Source organism: Camelus bactrianus, chromosome 13, assembly GCF_048773025.1.
Source record: "Camelus bactrianus isolate YW-2024 breed Bactrian camel chromosome 13, ASM4877302v1, whole genome shotgun sequence".
NCBI lineage: Eukaryota > Metazoa > Chordata > Mammalia > Artiodactyla > Camelidae > Camelus > Camelus bactrianus.
Genome location: NC_133551.1, coordinates 63,296,265 through 63,315,227, shown reverse-complemented (window position 1 = coordinate 63,315,227; position 18,963 = coordinate 63,296,265). Strand labels below are relative to the sequence as shown.

The 18,963-nt window shown below is 47.8% G+C and overlaps 1 long non-coding RNA gene across 1 annotated transcript in view; it reads left to right on the top strand.

The window, feature by feature from the left end:
- Window positions 1-18,963, top strand: part of LOC123617525 (uncharacterized) — a 51,880-nt gene that overhangs the window by 10,493 nt on the left and 22,424 nt on the right. Inside the window, exons 2-4 of the long non-coding RNA XR_012511393.1 lie at window positions 3,665-3,976; window positions 6,310-6,399; window positions 17,424-17,524. This is a non-coding gene — a long non-coding RNA (uncharacterized LOC123617525). The remainder of the gene's footprint in view (window positions 1-3,664; window positions 3,977-6,309; window positions 6,400-17,423; window positions 17,525-18,963) is intronic.

Genomic DNA, 18,963 nt, shown 5'->3' with positions numbered 1-18,963 from the left:
AGTTTCAAAACCGAATCCTAGGCAAACACCCCTGAAAACAATATACATACACACACGCACCCACATGCACGCACACACACACAGAGCACCCAAGGTAACTCTGAGAACAGGATATGAAACCTCACAGGCTGGCGCTAAGAAATGATTCACAGGCCTTTCGAGATGCTTCTATTTCAAGGCATGATCCACCCCCTGGATCTAGTGGCTCCAAAAACAAAATAAACCTTAAAGAAGCTGCCATTTCTTATCTCAACATAGAGTTAGCCCAGCCAGCATCCTCAGATCTCAAGAGCCCCAGTCAGAAGACAAATTTCAGTCCTGTGAATTCCCTTTCTGTTCTATTTCAAGTCTCAAGCTGCAGGCTTGTTTAAAGTCTTTTGCATCCACCTTTGGTTGGCTGACCCCGAGTTTAGAGCAACACAGCTTAATGGGTTTACAGCACAGCCTGGGAGATCATAAGTTTAGTTCAGCAAGGTCTCTGTACAGCTCTGTCCGACTGTATTCGGGGCCGATCATTCCAGTAGCTGTCTCCAGCTAACCAGTCCCACCTGGCTTATGTATTGTGCTGTCAATATCACACTTGCCCTAGGCCAGGAATCATGAGTTATAGCATACCATTCAACATGTCATGTTCCTATGTAAAACAGAAATACAAAAGTAATTTATTCGTTCAATGAAATGCTTATTGAGTGCTTACTATATACGAAGCTCCCAGCTAGGCATCAGGGATGTACTGGTGCTAAGATACAGCCCCTGCCTTCATGGAGCTTGATGAACAGGAAAATTTGACAAGCTAAATAGAGTGGAAATATATGGAACTATTCCCTATAGGAAATGGCCTGCATAAACAGTAATACCAACGTTGGAGCAAAATTTAAAGAAATACAAATGCTTGTGATACAGTTAAGTACATTCTCATCTGTGCTTACCTTTAATTTTTGGTTTTAAATTTAGAAAACTTCTACTTTTTATGATGCTTCAGTTGCTCCCTAGAATCCTGCAGAAAAGGTCACTGTCTGGCCCCAACCTACTTTTCTTCCCAACAAATTTCCTCACCCCAACCATACGTCCACACCACCATTGCTACATGGAGTCTTCCCTCCTCTCTTTCTTCTCTGTCCAGGGTCTGATTCAAAAGGCCACTTCCCCCGGGAAGCACTTGCAGACCTATCTGGCCATGTCTTCACTATTCCTAAACCCGCAGATCTATGCTCTTTACTGGGCTTTTAGCCTGTCCTGCCTTGTCACCTCTTCTGTATTTCTGTCCTGAACTTTCACCTCACTTGTGAATTAGGGGAAAGAGGACAAGAACTGATATTGACTAAATGCTTTCTTGGTGCTAGGCTGGCCCCTTCCTGTGCATTATGTATAATGCCTGGCACATAGAAAATGTTCAATAAATATTTGCTGACTGAATGCTTGGGTGGTTTCACTTAAACCTAATAATAACTCTTTGAGGCAAATGTTATTAGTATTCCCATTTTAGAAATGAGGAAATTGAGGCACAGACGGGTTAAAGCCTGCCTTTAAGGTCTTTCTGCCTCCAAAGCTAAAGCTCAGGCTTACTCTCCTACTCTGTGTTTTTGGTTTTTTTTTTTCTCAAATATATTTTTTCCCCTAAGGTATCTTATACATAGTAAGTGCTTAATAAATAGCCACTGACTGACAGAACACACACCACACTCCCTGCTTTACCCCATCCCGGACACTACTACTTGCTCTGTTTTGTGGGTCCATATGTTTTGTTTCTACACTTAGTTAAAAAAACATCCTGCAGTTACCTGTGCCTGTCTGCTTCTGCCCCTAGACTGTGGCAGCATTAATGCAATTCACCTGCTGTGGTCCTGGCTGGCACGTTGTTCATGCTCAATGAAGATTTGCTGAAGTGTGTATGTAGGTGGTGATTTATGCTCCTTAAATTTCTAACCCCCGTACCTGTGAATGTGACCTTATTTGGAAACAGAGTATTTACAGATGTAATTAAAGTAAGGATGTCAAAATGAGCTCATCCTGATTCAGGGTGGGCCTTAAATCCAAGGACTGATGTCCTCATAAGAGGAAGAAAAGCAAGACTTGAGACACAGAGAGAAGAAGGCCAAGTGAAGACAGAGGCGGAGGCTGGAGTCATGAAGCCCTAAACCAAGGAGCACCAAGGACTGCCATCAGTACCACAAGCTAGAAGATGGGCGTGGGACAGATTCTCCCACTGAGCCTCCAGAGGGAACACCTTGATTTTGGACCAGTAGTCTCCAGAACTGGGAGAGAATATATTTCTGCTGTTTTAAGCCACCAAGTTTGTTACAACAGCCCTAGGAGAATAACAGCGGTTGAGCAAGAAGATAACCTGGCTGAGAAATTCAGGACTCGAGAGAAACAGCTTCGACTCTGGGGGCTCTTAGACCCAGCTTTGGTACTTACCTGTTCTGTTGTCTCGATGAATGGACTTTACTCCTCTGTGCCTCAGTTTCCCGCTTTGTAGAATGGGAACATAGTAATAGCTAACATCTACTGAGTGCCAGGAAGTGTGCTAAGCCCTTTCCATGCATCCTAAGCCTCGGCCTGAATAGTAGGCCAGGAATAACCATTAATAAAAGAAACTGGGTTTGAAATTTACAATCTTACCTTGCCACGGATGAAGAAATCTCCACCTGGGATTGTTTGGCCTTGAATCCGACAGTGTGATCGTTCATAACAAGAACACAGGCAGAGTCAGACAGAAACAGGTTCAGATCCTGGCTCTGCTGTTTACCAGCTAGGTAATCTTGTGCCGTCTGTTTTGCCCTCTGAGCCTCAGTTTCATCATCTGTAAAATGGGGGTGGTACAGTTCCTACTTCATAATGTGGATGTGATGATTGAATTAAACGACAGAAGAAGGGAATGCACACAATTATAAGCTGTTCTGTGAAGGGTAGTGCCGTGCTGGCGGCACAGAGTAGGTGGTTAAGGAAAGGAAGTGGCTGCTGTGCTGAAGATGATGGTTCAGGAGGGGACAGTCCAGAACAGCAAGCCAGTGAGAAGAGGACTCCAACAGCTGGCGGCTGCTTTTCCCAGAGGAGAACTGAGGGACAGCGAGGGCCTCTCAGGCAGCTGCTTCCTGGGGTTGTGATGTCACCGGCCCATCCAGGAGGCCATGGTACCAGCGCCTGTTGCTGCCTCCCAGCTGGCCGGCTCCACTTCCTCCGCCCCGGGCCTGCCCTCGCCTTCTTTCTCATGACCCTCGGGAGGCAGCTGGACTGCAGCTCAAGGAACAACTCTCATCAGCAAGTTGGGAGAGCACAGGCCCCTCCCCACTCCCCAGGGCTCCTGTACCTTGGGAGGGACCCTAAAGAATGACTCTTGTCCAGTGGTTTTCAAACTAGGTTCCTCCAAGCCCTGGGATTCTGCAGGGGTTCCCCAGCAACCAGTGAGGGTGGGGAAGGGGGAGGTGGTGCAAGCAAGGGGGACACTAAGCAGGCCAGGCTCTCAGGCCACCCCCTCCACTCCTCAGAACAGCCCCACTGCTATCTTGTTTACACATTGGGTCTTCATATAGAATTTAAGTTCGGAAAAAAAGATGCTGCGACAAAAGAAAGTTTGAAAAGTTTTGATCTTTTGTGGTATGCGAGTTATACATCAGTTAAAAAAAAAAACCCTCTGATCTATTCTACCGCTTTCATTTTCTAGGTGAGAGGCTGAGGCCAAGTGCGGAGAAGCAGCTCACGCATGATCACCCAACGAATCAGCGATAGAACTGGGAACCGGGCCTCCTGCTACAAGCCAGATGCTGTTTCCACACCATGTGGTACCAGGAGTTGGGTGGAGGGCAGACCATCACCACCTCATCCTGTCACTCTCTGGGATGCAGATCAGATGCAAAGTGGAGCCAACTCAGTGACTAAGACAGGCAGGCTTGAGGCTAAGAGATCCAATCGGCCTGCCTCCCTGAGCCTCCATCACCTTCCTCTGTAAAAAGGAGATACTGGTGCCTCAAGTCGGGTAAAGTGAAGATCAAATGTATTCATTGTTCTTTGAACAAATATTTTTTAAGCACCTACTATGTGCCAGCCATTGTACTTGGCTTTAGGAATAGAGGAGGGACCAGGATGTCAGGCTCTGGTTCTCGTGGAAACCTACATTTTCATGGGAGAGGCCAATCATGAGCAAGTAAACAAACAAGTCAGTGGGAATGTGTCAGAGAATGGTAAGTTCTATGATGAAAATAAAAACAAGGTAGAGACAGAGCGCATTTCTGATAGATTAGGCGGTTGGAGAGGACCCTCTAAAGAGGTGATACTGAGACCTCAAAGGGGTGAGGAATTCATGCTAAGCGAGGGGGCTGGGTCAGAGGGTCTTGGGCCGAAGAGCAACAGGTGAAGGATAAAACTGACTGGTACAAATACCCATCAGTATCAAAATTGCATTATTATTATAAATATGCTCATGTGCTGTGAATGTGTCACAAGCATTTCCGGACTTGCATTTGATGATGGTAATGACTGTTAATATTTTTTGCATGCTCACAATGTGCTATGTCCTCCTCTAAGCATTTAAATGTGTTGCTTCATTTAATCCTCATAGCAACCCTGTCAGGGAGGCACTATTATTTCCACCCTTGTACCCATAAGGAAACGGAGGCTCAGAGAGAGAAACTGACTTGTCTGAAGTCACACAGCCAGAAAGTGGTAGAGCTGGAACTTGAATCCAGTTGATCTAGGGTCTGTGGTTTTAACCATTGGTCCAACTTTGCCTAATCCACTGTCTGCCCACAGTAGGCGCTCAACAAAATGGATGTCTGTTTGTGTTTTGAGGAGAAGGAACTCTGACCAGACCCTTGGCACGAATGCCTTTGAGAGGCCCATGTCTTGTGCTTACCTTTTCCTGCCTTGCTCCCACCACCAACCTCTCAAAATAAATCCTGATGTCCCAAAGAGGGGGAGGTGGGGGGGAAAATGACTGTCTAAAATGTGCTGGCAGGAGACACAGCAGTGTCTGCAAACTTTTGTGTGGATTGTGAAACCTAGACAAGTTCTGAGACTGTGACTCACAAATTTTACGTCAAGAAGGAAATTACAAAGAAGTAATAACTAGGAGCATCATTTCACGGAGCGTCCTTCCTGGGCTGTGTCACCCTGGGCCCTTGATCCTACATTTTAGTCACAGTACGCATCTGGAATACAGATGGGAGGCTCGCATCCCCTCTCCCAAGCTCGAGGCGTCCTCCTCCCAGGTCCTCTCTCTCTGAAGAGTTGGGTTTGGCTCTTCCCAAGCTGCCCCTTATCCTCCTGTAGTTTCCTGAGGATGGTTCCTGCTGGGAAGCCTGGGTTCAAGTCCCGGCTCAGCCACTTAGCAGATGAGTGTTTTTGGCAAGTTTCTGGACCTCAATTTCCTCATTCAAGGACTAACCAGGGCTACGGTTAGTCCAGATGCTCATCTCCTAGGGCTCCAAGAGGGCAGTGTTCTCATCTGTTGTGTTTATGGCTTAGAACAATACCCTTAATAAACATTTGCTGAATGAATGAATGAATGAATGAATGAATGAAAGTTCTAGCTCAGTGCCTAGACACATAGCCTGTGCTAAGTATCTGGTCACTGTTATTAGTATTCCTACTGATTCCTGAACGAAAACCTCCTGACCAGCTAACCTCAGGATTCCTGCTGCTCAGCCTCTCTCTCTCTCTCTCAGGATCAATGAATAGGCTGATGTAGGGTATATCAGTTGTTCCTGGAAGGGTTTCCTAGTGTGAGTCAGGGTCCTGGAGCCTGGGCACCTGGGCTGGTAGAAGGGGGTTGGACAGATAAGACCTTGATCTTGCAAACTTCAGAAGGAGGATTGAGGCATTAAGGCCTCAACTAAGGCTGCTATCTGTGGGGCTCAGCCAGGCAGGCAGCTCTGCAGGGACTCCTCCCAACTGGGGCCTCACTCCACACCTCTGAAGACTTCCCTGAGACTGGTCTATCTTTTGGGATACAGGGACCTTCTTTCTGCAGCTGGAGTGAGGGACAGGTAGAGTGAGAACTTGGATAAAAATGGGGAGAGTGGCTCCTTGCATCAGTCAAATTTCCAGCAGGAAACAGGCCACCCCCTGGAAGAGGCAGCTGGAGAGAGAGTTTAATGAAGGGCCTTAATCTCTGCAGGGGTTGGAGGGTTAAAGGATGGAGGGGCACCCAGGTACTGGCAACAGCCCAGAAGAGGGGAGGGGAGGGAGTAGGGAAACTAGCTGCAGGAAAGGAGCTGTGGCCTCAGGTAGACAAATCAACACAGTCAACCCAGCCCAGCAGGGAAAAGGGAACCAGGGTGATAAATACCTGACTCCTCTCTCTTCCTTTAGGCACCAGTCTTTCTACAGCGCTGCCATTGATCAATTCCAAGTGGAAGCCAGAGAGCAGAGAAGCCCAGGTACTTCCCCAGGTAGAGAAAGGTGAGTCAATCTGGAGGGGCAAAAAGCATACACAGCCTGCTTTGCTTTGGTTTTTAGCACATCTATGCATGAGTGGCTTTACGTACATTATTATACTATTGTTACGTATTACATATATTCTGACAGTCACTCTGGGAGGTGAAGAAACCACGACTCAGAGAGATAAAATGACTTGTCCAGGTCTTCTGACCGCAAAACCATTTTCTTCCTTCCTTCCTTCCTTCCTTCCTTCCTTCCTTCCTTCCTTCCTTCCTTCTTTCCTTTTTTTCTTAAAGAAAAAGCTATTTTAATGAAGTCTTTAGAGTTAGATGGGCGATAGGGATATATTTAAATATCTTAAAAGCCAAAGAGATACAAAGCACAGCCACAGTGTGGACCAATGTCCCCAGAGCTGGGAAACCAGGTGTGTCTGAATAGGGCAGCCCTGAGTAGGCTGTGGAGGTGGGAGTCCCAGCACTGAAGCTCCGGGAAGCCCATTGCTTTCCAGTGGGCAGGGTCAACATTATCAATAATTATCAGTTTATTATAAAAGGATATAATTCAGGAACAGCCAGATAGAAGACAAGGGTAGGGCAAAGTATGTGGGAAGGGGTGCGGAGCTTCCAAGCCATCTCCGAGTGCCACTCCCCGCAAATCTCCAGGTGTTGACTAACCCGGAAACTCCCCATGTTCCTTCCGTGTGGCATGATTCTGACCGAGCTCACACTGACTTTCTGGCTGTGTTCTACTTTCCAGGGGAAAATCTCTCTTGACCAAATAATGCTCCCACTCACATGGGAGGAAATTCAGAGGACAGGGTAGATGGGGGAAGATGTTTTATACCACGGAGCTTCTTTGGAGCTTACCAAACCATTCCAGGGGTCACCCCTGAGGAGGAGTCTCATTCATCCTGTGATTCAATAGCTGTGAAATTGACAAGGTGAGGGGAGAAGGGGCTGGGCTTGAGAGGGGCATGGCCCTTGGAAATCAATGAGTAATAAGGTAATTAGCACCTGGCAATTCCTCCGCCTAGAGAAATACACGTATGTACAAAGAGGCATATACAAAGATGATCATGGCAGCTTTTTCTGTAACAGTGACAAACTGAAAACCTCTAAATGTCCATTGTTCTGTGTTTTGATTGTACCTGGGGTTAATTTATAGAGGTGACTGAGTGACAACAGCGTGAGACCAATGCCATTGAAAGAAATACTGTGACTTACAATTCCAAAGAAGAGGGGACACACCACACTACACAAGGCCACATGGGGAAACACCGGGTGTGGTCAGGAGGCCGCAGAAGTGAGAGGAGAATGTGTCCCAGAACCTTTATCATGGTTTCCTTGGGAAAGAATGGGCGAGGTAGGGTCGTCAAGTTTGAACAAGCTTACAATTACTAGTTTGAATAATGTCGGCAGGCTCTGAGCTATAGGGGGTGGCTCCTGGGTGTCCAGTACCTGGCCCTGGGGGGATTTAGGGCAGGGGAAATACTGACTTGGTGTGTGACAGTTAGACTGAGGAGGTGGTTGGGGATATGGGTTTTGAATTGGTTGGTCTGTATATGAAAGGTGTGTTCTCAGGCAAGTTGTTGACTATCTCTAGGAATTGGCTAGCCCTGGGAGAAGTCCTCCCAGGGTTGCAAGGCCCTAGGATGTGAAAGCATCATCAAATACAGAAAATTTAAAAAATGATAAATACATTTAGGGAATGACTAAAAAAATGACAGTACATTTATATTTTAGAATTTTATATGGTAGTTAAAAATAGTAAGTTAGCTCTCCATGTTCTGACATAAATGACCTGGAAGACATTGTTAAGAAAACAATTTGTGGAAAAATTCTTACCCATATGATTCCATTTATAAGTGAAAAAAAATCAAAATAAATCTTAAACTTCTGTACATCTATATGTATATGTGCAATGTGCCAAAAAATGTATGTATGGACAGCAAACTAGTGTCCCTGAGAAGGAAGTCTTTTTCTATATCTGTATGTTTGAAAATTTTATAAGAAGTGCATGTTCATGTATTTCCTGTGTAATTAAATAGAAAATAATTCATTTAAAAAACAACCCAGGGTTGGGGGAAATTGGGTGAAAGTGGTCAAAAGGTACAAACTTCCAGTTATAAGAGAAGTAAGTTTTGGGGATGTCATCTATAGCATGGTGACTAAAGTTAACAGTAATGTGTTGTATATTTGAAAGCTGCTAAGAGAGGAAGTAGCTCTTAAAATTTCTCCACACAAGAAAAAATAAATTTGTGACTATGTGAGGTGGTGGATATTAACCAAACTTATTGTGGCAATCATTTTACAATATATACATACATCAAATCATTATGTGGTATACCTTAAACTAATACAAATGTTATATGTCAGTTACATCTCAATAAAATTGGAAATGAAAATGCAAACAACTCTTCTTCCCCCAGATAATGTCAAACCTGTGTGATGAACACAGTGATGGGGAAGCATGGGGACTGGTTGGTGTGGAAATAGAGAGATGCGGTTCCTCACTTTGACAAGGCAATCAGGGAGGGCTTCCTGAAGGAGGTGAATTCTGAGTTGTGTTTTGAAGAATGGCTGAAAATTAGCCCGGTGAAGAAGTAGTATTCTAGAGAAAGGCAACAGTATGTTTGAAGGGGTGGAGAAACATCTGTATTTAGGAGCATAAGATTTGAAAGGGAGAAAGCTGAGGGATGAGGCTGGAGAAGTGGTTGGGAACAGATCTTAAGGGGCCTTATAAACCCAGCTGAGAGGTTTTAATTTCACCTAGATGGGACATGAGGAGGCTTGGAAGAGCTTTCAGCTTTGACTTGAGGGGGCCAGGGTCGTGAGGCCAAGAAGAGGCAAGGCAGTGAATGGATGGGCTAGAGTGAGGATAAGGATCTGGGGCCATGCCTGTCCCCGTCACCACACTCCAGGCACACGGCTCTTTTCCTGAGTGCTAATTCAGTGACCTTCCACATTTAAGGAGCACTGGATCACCTGGAGGACTTGTTAAAAACCTTGCTTACCAGGTTCCACCCTTAGAGGTTTTCAGTAGGTCTGGGGTGGGTCTTGAGAACTTACATTTCTAACTGGTTCCCAGGTGATGCTGCTGGTTGGGGGCCCACGTGGAGAACCTGTGCTCTAACAAAGCTTTCCTTTCCCACCTCAATGCCTCCGCACTTGCTGTTCCCTCTCTTTCCCAAATCTTTGTCACCTCCTCAGAGAAGCCTTCCTTGACCACTCAAGTCACTATCTTCTCAGCCTGTTTTATTTTGTTTAGAGCGCTGGTCACCATTAGAAATGATCTTGCGCCTGTATTTGTCAATTTATTGATTTGTTGCCTGTCTGCCTCCATTAAAATGTAGACTCCAAGAAGTCAGGGATCACTCTTTGGGGGCCCAAGACAGTGCTTGGCATGCACCAGATGCTCAGGAATTATTTATTAAATTTAAAGCAACTAGAGTGGCTTCCTGCAACCTGCGGGAGTTGGCCAGGCCTGGGGTTTTCTGGTGGAGGCACTGGTGATGGGCAGCAGAGGAGAAGGCTCTTTGGATATTGAACTGAGCTGTTGACACAGGTTAGAAAAACTCATCCTCTTTTGGGGGGAGGGACAGGGTGGGGAGAGAAAGTGTTTAAAATAGGTGACCTTTTCAAGCAGATGTGGGAGGAAGGAAGGGCCCTGACATCACAGCTGAGTGGCCCAGAGCTCTGTTGTGGTCCAGGGGCCAGGGCCACCAGAGCAGGCCCTGGGCTTGAGTCACTCCCACCTGTAAGTCAGGCTACCAGTCCAAGCCTGGGGGTGGGGGTGTGGTCCTGGGGCAAGGGAGGGTGTCGGTGGGCAGGTGGGGAGACGGGGCAGCTGCTGCCCAACCTGCATCTCCCTTCTTCCCTCAGTCCTCCTCCAGCTGGTGGCCTGCCCACTGCATTATGGGGGCCCAGGCCAGGAACAGGTCCTCAGTTTCCTTTTCTGGGAAGTGGGAGGAGGGGGAAGGATCAAGTCCAGGCTCCTCTGCTTGTCACAGATGACCTCATCCCAGCTATTCACCTCCACCCATTGCACTCACACCCATCTTAAGTTCTAGAACCAGTCCTGCCTTAGGCCTCCATTCAAACTCTATTCTCCCCACCCTCACCTCTGGACCTCCTCTCCAGAGGCAGTGCTCTCCACCCCCAGGTGCTGGGTGCAGGCGAAGGAAGAGCATGGGCTTTGGAGCCTGACAGAGCTGGTCCCAGATCCAGTTCTCCCCCTGACACTGTGGTGAATCTTTTCTGACCTCAGTTTTCCTTTCTATAGAGTGGGTATATTTACCTTCTCGATTGTGTTGAAGGTAAAAAAGACTCCATTATGAAATTGGTTTCCTTTGCCTTTTTTTCTCCCCAATTTTTTTATTGCAGTAAAATACACAAACAGAAAATTTGCCATCTTAATCATTTGTAAGTCAATGCAGTGGCATTGAATATATTCACAGTGTGCTACTCTCACCACCATCCATCTCCATAACTCTTTTCATCTTATAAAACTGAAACTCTCTACCTATTGAACAATTATTCCCCATTCCCCCTGTCACCCCAGCCCCTGGCAACCACCATTCTTTCTGTCTTTATGATTTTAGTCGACCCCTCTATGTTTCTCATGTAAGTGGAATCATACAGAATTTGTATTTTTGTGACTGGCTTATTTCATTTAGTGTAATGTCCTCAAGGTTCCTCCATGCTGTAGAATGTGTCAGAATTTCCTTCCTTTTTGAAGCTAAATAATGTTCCATTATATGGATAGACCACATTTTGTTGTCCATGTATCCACAGACAGACATTTGGGTTGCTTCTGTGTGAATACTAGTACTATGAACATGGTTGTACAAATACCCCTTTGAGACCCTGCTTTCAATTCTTCTGAGTATATACACGGAAGTGGAATTGCTGGATCATATGGCAGTTTTATTTTTAATTTTTTAAAGACTCACCATTCTGTTTTCCATAGTGGTTGTACCATTTTACATTTTCATCGACAGTTGTTTTGCCTCACCCACTGGTCCCCCTACCCCCACCTTCCTAGTTCCAACTACTGCTGCTCTGAAGCCTTTCAGAACTCTGCCCCAGCCTCTGGCTCCAGCTCGTAGTGGGGCAGGAAGGTTTACTAAACACCAGCCATGCACCAAGTGCCCTCCCAGGTACTCTGTGTGCATCAGCTTCTTCATTCCCTCTTACTGCTCAGGGGTGTTATGTTGCCTACTGGGAGAGAGAGCCCTGGGTGGTGTCCTGACCTGCCCAAGCAAAGATCGATGAGCTGTGAAGCTGGAGAAGTGGGCAGGGCCCACCTGACAGAGGGCCTTGAATACACTTTATCTCAAGGGCAATGAAGAGTTACTGCAGGTTTTAGACAGGGAGGCAACGTGATCAGACTTGGGCTAAAAACAGAAAAGAAAGGAGGATTATGGTTTAATTTCTACTTCCCAGAGCGGCAAGAGAGGAGATCTTAGCTTGGCAAAGAGGGAAGGTGATGTAGGCCGGGCAGATGGCAACAGAGCTGGCACCTGTGACCTGGAATGAGCCATTTGAGCTGGGATTGGCTGAGGAGCTTAAGGTGGGTCCATATTGCCAAATACAGGGGCTGTGTAGTTTTAGGCAAGTTACTTTGCTTCTCTGAGTCTTAAGTTCCTCATCTGTAAAAGGACTTAATCATGGTAAAACCTCCCTGGGAACTGTGAGAGTTCAGTGAGAATATTAAGACATGCAAAGCACTTCAGCCGGTGCCCAGCACACGGCAAGTACTAGTAGCCTTGGGGATTGTGGGAAGTGAGGCATCATCATTATTGCTATTATAATCCTCACTGCTCCTGGGACGACCTCCCAGGCAGGCTGGGGTCTCCAACCCCCAGGAACATTCCCAAGCCTGGCTATTTCAGGTGGGCTCTACTGGATGGAATCTGTGTCCTCTGCAGGGAGAGCGGGAATGGCGGTGGCACCTGCAGGTGCCACCTTCCTGCCCTCCTCGCCCTCCCCAGCTCCTCCTCTTGGCCTCAGGTCTATTTCCAGCAGCAGGTGTGGGTGATGAATCAGAGCCAGGCTGAGCGGACATGGTGGCTCTGGGGGCCTGAAGCTGTCACAGCCTCCCTCCCTCAGCCTTGCCAAGAGCCCTAGGGGCATTCTTCTGAGAAAAAAGCTGAACCAGGGATTTGCTGTGTGCAGGGTGCTTGTGAAGACAGAGTACGGTTTCTGGAGACAGAGTATATGTGGCACTGGCAGGTGAACTGGCCTCTCCAAGCCTCAGTATGCTTGAGGCGGGAAGCCCCATAAATAGACTGGCAGGACCCCCAGGCAAGGCCACTACTCTCCTGCCAGCACCGTCTGGTTCTATCTCACTTTTTGCCTCTAAAGCGGCTAACTTACACCTAGAATTCTATTGGTTCCCTCAGCTCACTTCTGATTGGTTACTTACTTCACTCCTGATTGGTTATTACTCTCACTTCTGATTGGTCCATTTGCAGTGCTTCATTTGCATGGAGCTCACTCCTGATTGGTCTATTTCTGCAAAGCTTTTTCCTGGTTGGTCAACTTCTGTTGTACTTTATTTACATGTGATGTTGCAAAGTGTAAAACTGGCAGCCTATAAAAGGCCTGTATAAACTGCCAGGTGGGGTCCGGAGCTTGAAGTGTTAACTCGTGGGCTTGTTGGTGTAATAAACCTGAGTTCTCCAACTCTCCGAGGGCTACTTGGAGTGCTGCTTGGTCTTTCACCTGGATCCAGGTTGCTGTCACAACTGAGCTGTAACCCATTTTTCTGCAACATGCTCATCAGTGAAATGGGGACAACTATGTGTACCTTGTAAAGGACCACTATGAGGTGTAAAGGAGGCCACCTCAGAGACTGTATTGAGCCTCTGACTGTATAATAACACGGATCACACTTTGTTACAAGTGTATTACCACATCTGCTCCTCCTCCCTGCATGGCGAGCAGCTCCTGGGTAGGGGCTGGCTCTCATTCATGTTTGCTCTCCCAGGGCAAGCGCTTGGCCTGGCACAAAGCCAGTTCTCCATACGTGTTTGTTGCATGACTGACTGACCCCATCTAAGACTGGACCTTGTGAGATTGTTAATGGTAGAAATTGTGACCTTAGGCCAGAGGCTATTTAAATGCACAGAATCTCTTCCCAAAAGAAAACCCTGCCTTTGGCTTGCCCTTCCTTAAGCACCTGTATACCAAGAGCTTTGCAGCTGATTTCATCAGTCTCACAGCACCCCAGAAGCAGGTACTATTATTAGCCCCATCTTACAGAGGAGGGAACTGAGGTTCGGACTTGCTTTTGGTCACGTGTAGACCTAGAGGTGGAGCTGAGACCAGTCCTAGGTCTGTCTGAACTTCTTAATTGTCCCGAATATTGCTGGTGTAGACAGAAGGGGGAGTGGGGAAGGCACTGCGAGTGGATTTCCTTCCTGACCTGTGCTGCCTCAGGGTGGCCAGGACCTCGGGACTGGAATGGCCTGTCTGCATGTCTGTGTGTCCCCACTAGTACTGAGGACTTCTAGGGCTGGGACTATGTCTCCTTCCACTCGGTAACTCCGGGGCTCAGCCTAGGTTCTGGCATAGAGCAGGTGCTTAATGTGAGTCTCCTGAGCATGAAAATGGCTTTCTCTTTTGACTGAATCTGCCAGTGTTGAGGCAGCACAAACTACTCCACTTGAAGGCATTGCCCTTTTGGGCACCAACCCAACCCCGGCTGCCAACAGCAGATGCAGAAGATGGTCACTCCCTTGGCTGAGCTGGTTTCTTAGTAATAGTCAGCACTTCTCTCCATTTCAGATTCTCCCTGTCCTATCCCAGGTCGGCTCTCCCTCTCTCTTTCTGCCTTCTGAGACTCTGAAGTTCTTCCCCATCCCGCATCCAGCTCTCACACCTGGCCAAGCAGGACTTGCTTTGGAGGTCACTGAAGTTGTTCCGTGTAAGGTGGGCTGGGCCTTTTACTTAATTCTTTTGAGTCCCAGTGTCTTCAGTCATTGCCAGATCCCCATTTCCTAGCGCAGCGCCAGACACATGATTCACATAGTTGGTGCTCAATAAATATTTGTTCAACAAATGAACAAATCTCAAGACTCAACGCATCTGCAGCTCTGTTGAGCTCTGTGCTGGCAAAGCTCTGGACTGATGTGTGTGTGTGGTCTTGGCATTTCCAGGCCTTGGTTTTCCCATCTTTGAAATGGATGGGCTTGATGGAACCATCCCCGTCCACCCCGGTATCCACAGTAGCATGCTGGACAGATGGTGGGCATCCCAAGCATAGCCTCCACCCCCACGGTACACAACCAGATTTTGATGAATCTCAACTGTTGTGGGGGAAGCAAAGCCCTAAAGCAATTTGCAACCATCACAATTCTTGACCTGGGAACTAGCCACTCACTGTGAGATTGGGGCTTCACAATCCTTGGTGGTGCGAGAGCCAGTCTCCCTTTTGTTCTCTTCAAGGAAGCAGATTGCAAAGCATCAGGTGCGAATGGCATTATTGCAGGGGTTCATTTGTTCATCTCTTTATCTATTTACCAACTATTTTTGGAGCATCTTCTAAGTACCTGGCCCTCGGATTACAGCAGTGAACAAGAAGCCCTTTTGGAGCTTACATTCTGGTGGGAGAGACAGGAAATTAAAAAATGAGGATACATATTCAATGGGAAGATTTCTAATTACAAGTGCCGTGAAGGAAATCACCAGGGTGCTGGGCTAATGGGAGCAAGGGATTAAGGGTTACCTTAACTGGAGGGGTCAAAGCTGGTCCTGAAGCTTCATTGAAGAGCTTTTTTGGGCTGCAACTAGAGGATGAGAAGACACGGACCTTGCCAAAAAGCAGAGGGAAGAGCACATTAGGCAGAAGGAACAGCATGTGCAAAAGCTCTGAAGAGAGGAAGAGATAAGCGTGGATCTTTTCATTTCCTTAAAAAAGAAAATAAATATAAAACTGTAACTCTTTAGTTACTAGTAATGCCAGATTAATTTTTTCACTCAGCAAACAAGCTTCTACTGTGTAGCTGGCTCTGTGCTGGGTCCAGGGGACAAACAGTGATGCACGAAAGCAACATTCTTGTCACACACATCCTGGACCTGGCACCCCATGGAGATGAGCCCTTCTGATGTTTGCGAAGGGCTCCCAGCTTGGATCCTTGGGGAATCCAAATAAACCCTGCAGGTTCTGGCATCCTAGGCCTCCCGCCGGCCAACCAGCCGCTCCTGGCCTCCATAGGAGGGAGGCTTCTGTTTCCTGCCTCTCCCTCCCCCACCCACCTGGGCACAGAGGGCCTTTCATCCATTGTTACTGCTTCCTGCCCATCCATCTCCAGCTGCTGGTCTGAACCCTGCAGATTTACACTGACAAGCGGATGCTTTTACCAGGACCCTCGAGGGAGAGAGGGAGGGGAGTGGCCTGGGATAGGGGGAGAGGGGGAAGGAGGGCAGAGCTTTGTGACAAGGAAGAGTTTCCTGCCCTGAAGAGGTGACATACCCTGAGGGCTGAGGGGACCGGAAGCAGGCTTCTGTCCCCAAAGTCTCCCCCATGCTAGGGGAGAGAGTGATTAATGACCCCTGACTCAGCAGGGCCTCTAAGCCCCTTGGACTAGGTTTAGGTTCAGCAACGTCTTCTCCGGCCCCATTTCTGATGTGTGGAATGAGCACTGGGCTTGGAGTCAGGAGACTGGGGTTTATGTGCCATCTCCACCAACTCTTAGCTGGGTGACCTAGGCAAATTCTGTAGCCTCTCTGGGCCTCAGTGTCCTCATTTGACAGGTGGGTCTAATAATCCACCTCCAGCAGTGTTGTGAAAATGATGTGATCACGCAGGATCGATGGTTGCCAAACACCATAAAATGAAAAGCATTTTCTCCCCTTGGGCTCTCCTATCCAAAGTAGGAAGGTTACAAACTGGCTCCTATTAAGGGAGGCTTGGTTGAAACCCACTGTGTGCCAGTTGAAGATAAGAAGCAACAAGACCCAGTTCTAAGGGAGGGAGACGAGGAGACACATGCATCCTGCAGTTGGTTGAAGCATTTGAACAAATCAGTCAAGAGTGGGGCTCTGGAGCCAGCCTGCTTGGCTCTGCCACTTACTGGCTGGGTGGCTGTATGCAAGTCACTTAACCTCTCTGGGCCAGTTTCCTAAATCTGTAAAATGAGAATAATAATTACCTACCTTGTAAGACTGTTGTGAGGATTCAATTCTTTAATATGTATAGAGCACTTAGTATAGTACCTGTCACATAGTAAGTCTCAATAAATAAAAGTTATTACTAAAGGGACTGCATTTCGCCCAGAACATCCCAGAGCCAAGCTGCAGTAGTCATGGTGGAAAGGAAGGCAATGTTGAGTCACCAGCTGGTCGGGCATCTGTTCTCCACAGTGGCTGTGTTCTGTCTGTCCAGGACAGCACAGCATCAGGGACCATCAGTCCCGCCAAGGCCATGTGCATGAAGTTGGAGCTGACCCTGAACACCGAGGGGCTGGGGCTGTGCAGGGAGAGCAGAGGCCACGTGGTCCCTGTGGCCAGCGGAGGTGCATCTCCGAGCAGCCGTGGTGGGCTCTTGCTTTTGGGACTGAGCACCGGCTGGTCCACACTGTGCTGGCAGGGCTGGCCCACCCGCTAACCATCTAGGCAAAGATTCCTGCCCAGTGAAATGAGAACCCTCAACTGGACTTGAGGGTTCAGTCCCCACTGCCTCGGTGGGAGCAAGAAAGCTCAAGGAAGCCCCCAAGCCCCAAGAGAGAGGGAGGAACAGGATGGGAATGTGTTAGTTGAGAATAAACTACTGGGGCTTTGGATTTGTAAGGGATGAGGACCCCAGGACCCCTTTCTACTGGCACATACATATTCTCTGGACATGGCCACTCATTCCCACCAAAGCTGGCCTGGAGAACAGCTGAATCTCTGACTATTGCTCTTGCCCTGGACTACCAGGAAAAGCTGCCCAGTCGTTTCATGTTCAATTATGACTAAGAAACCACAAGACCTGATGAGTTGGATAAATCCAGCACATTAGAAGAGAAATTATCATATGAAAACAGTTCTTATTATATATAGGTGCTGACAAAGTCAACACAGAGTGGAGATGAGGTGGCCTGGGGGCCCCAATCCAGCTGGCACCAGAGTGAAAGACGGTACGAAGAACTGAGTCTTAAACGGTGAGTGTGGATGAACCAGCATCAGGAAGAGCGGTCCTGGCCGAGCGCACCATGTGAGCAACAGCTTGGAGGTGAAAAATGGCATTTGATGCTCCAGGGTACGGCAAGTGGAGATTCAGACGAGGCACAGTGGGAGATGAGGCAGAGCTGGAACTCAGGGTTCTGTAAGCATGTGTTGGGTCATGATCTGGTTGACAATGAGAAAGGGTTTAAGTGGGGGAGGACACATCAAACTTTGATTTTTCTCAAACCATCCTGGTTGAAGTATGCAAGATGGATTGGAGGGTGGAGCCTGAAAGCAGCGAGATCACACAGGGGTGTAGGGTAGCAGTGCCCCGGGAAGTCAAATCGGGGAAAGTTTCCTGCACCTTTGTGTTGTTTTGAAGGCTAAATGAGAATAATACACTCATAAAGGGCCTAGCACAGTGCCTGGCACATAGTAGGTGCTCAAAGGTTGCCATAAATATGGTTAAATGCTGAGGGTCTGAATTAGGACTGGTTTGAGAAACACTGAGAAAGTCAAATCTGCGGGAATCTTTGACTGACTGGATGGCGGAGTGAAAGAAGAGAAGTCAAAGAATTCCTTAAATATTTATTAAGCACTCACCATGTTTGTGAGCCGGTTCATTCAACTAGTGGTCCTGCTCCACTCATACACAACTTCTACTTGAGCACCTACTGTGTGCAAGGTACCTTCTAGGTGCTGAAGCTACAAAACGAACCAGAGCTGGCCCCTGGTCCCCTGGCATTCAGCGTTCAGACCTGGTCAAAGATGGAAGGACCAACTGCCTGCTTTCATCAGATGGCCCGAGCCCGCTAGGGCCTCCGCAGACTCTCCTGGCAGTCTGCAGATGTCTCAAATCCAGCACGTCCCCAACTGGATTCCCAACCCCACCCCTCCCACCTGCACATCCCTCCCCAACCAGGAAATGACATTGTGACCCACCAGGCACTCAGGCTAGAGACCTGGGTGTCCCCTCCATTGCCCTCTTTGTCTCTTCCCTCAACCCCACCCCCAATCGAATCCATCTGCAGCCTCTGGGAAGTTTATTTTCAAAACATATTTTGACTCTAATTTTCTGTGTTCCCTTCCCATCTCAGTCCAGGCCACCTATACTTCCACCTGGATACCATGTCTGCTGCCTTCCTGCCACTTCTTGCCCCTAGCTCCCTCCATCACCACCCCACACAACAGGCAAGAGCAAGCTTCTTAAAAGGCAAACCACACCCCATGAGTCCATTGCTGAATTCTGCTCCAAGAGCTTCCCATTGACCTGGAATTTAATCCATAAACAAAGCAGGTCCTCAAAGCTGGCAGAAGTCTGGCCCTGCCCCCTTCCAAGCTCCTCTGGCAAGTCTACAGCCCTTCCCTCTTTACCCCTGCACTCGTCTTCCAGTTTCTGGAACCACCGAGCTCCTTCCCACCTTAGGGCTTTTGT